The sequence below is a fragment of the Lotus japonicus genome, chromosome 4 (genome assembly GCF_012489685.1).
Source record: "Lotus japonicus ecotype B-129 chromosome 4, LjGifu_v1.2".
Lineage (NCBI taxonomy): Eukaryota > Viridiplantae > Streptophyta > Magnoliopsida > Fabales > Fabaceae > Lotus > Lotus japonicus.
The window spans coordinates 39,106,411-39,107,225 of record NC_080044.1 but is presented as its reverse complement, the minus strand read 5'-3'; the positions used below and the strand labels follow the sequence as shown (position 1 = coordinate 39,107,225).

The 815-nt window shown below is 45.2% G+C and overlaps 1 non-coding gene across 1 annotated transcript; it reads left to right on the top strand.

The window, feature by feature from the left end:
- The first annotated feature begins 345 nt into the window (after nucleotides 1–345).
- Nucleotides 346–452, top strand: LOC130716348 (small nucleolar RNA R71). Its single transcript, XR_009011965.1, has one exon. It is a non-coding gene; the product is annotated as a small nucleolar RNA R71 (small nucleolar RNA).
- The last annotated feature ends 363 nt before the right edge of the window (nucleotides 453–815 follow it).

Genomic DNA, 815 nt, shown 5'->3' with positions numbered 1-815 from the left:
ACCTTGAGTCAATGTTCTGACCTTGCTAACATCATCATTGACAGTACGCTGGTTACTATCTTGCTCCAATTGACTTGGTATCCTGTATATGTTTCCGGATTTCCGCTACTTCCTCGGAGAGTTTCTTGTTGGAGGCTATGAGCTTGTCATAAGTTTCCACTTCAAAAGAACTTCTTCGGATTTGGCGTTCATTCTCGGAGTTCATGGCTCTCATCGCCATTTTCTCTATCAAATCATACCCTGCTTGTGGGGGAAGAGCATCGAACTCCCCACTTGAAGCCGCATCCAAGCCAAACCGTGATGAGTATAGTAACCCATCATAAAGCTTCTTGAAATGCTTGGGTGAGATTGTGTTGAGGACATTTCCTCAAAAGCTTCTTGAAATGCTCCCAAGCCTCATAAAGATTTTCATCTGAGGATTGTGTGAAAGTCATGATGTCATTCTTCAATTTCCTCAAAAGGGACCATGGGAAGAACCTCGTTGTGAATTTTTCTGCAAGGTCTTCCCAAGTAGTGAGACTCCCTTGAGGTTGTGAGTTCAGCCAATCCTCTGCTGCGTCCTTCAAAGAAAATTGAAATAGGCTCAACCGGATTGCTTCCGAAGGAACGTTCACCACCCGATACGTGTTGCAATTACGGATGAACCTTTCCAAATGAGCATGAGGATCTTCCAAGGAACCTCCACCATATTGGCTTTGGCTCACCATGTTGATGAATGCCGGTCTCAACTCAAAGTTCCCCACTCCTTCGGGAATGACAATACTTCCGGGATAGTCAAAGCTCATGGACCCCGAAGTTAGTTCCCGAAGAGTTCG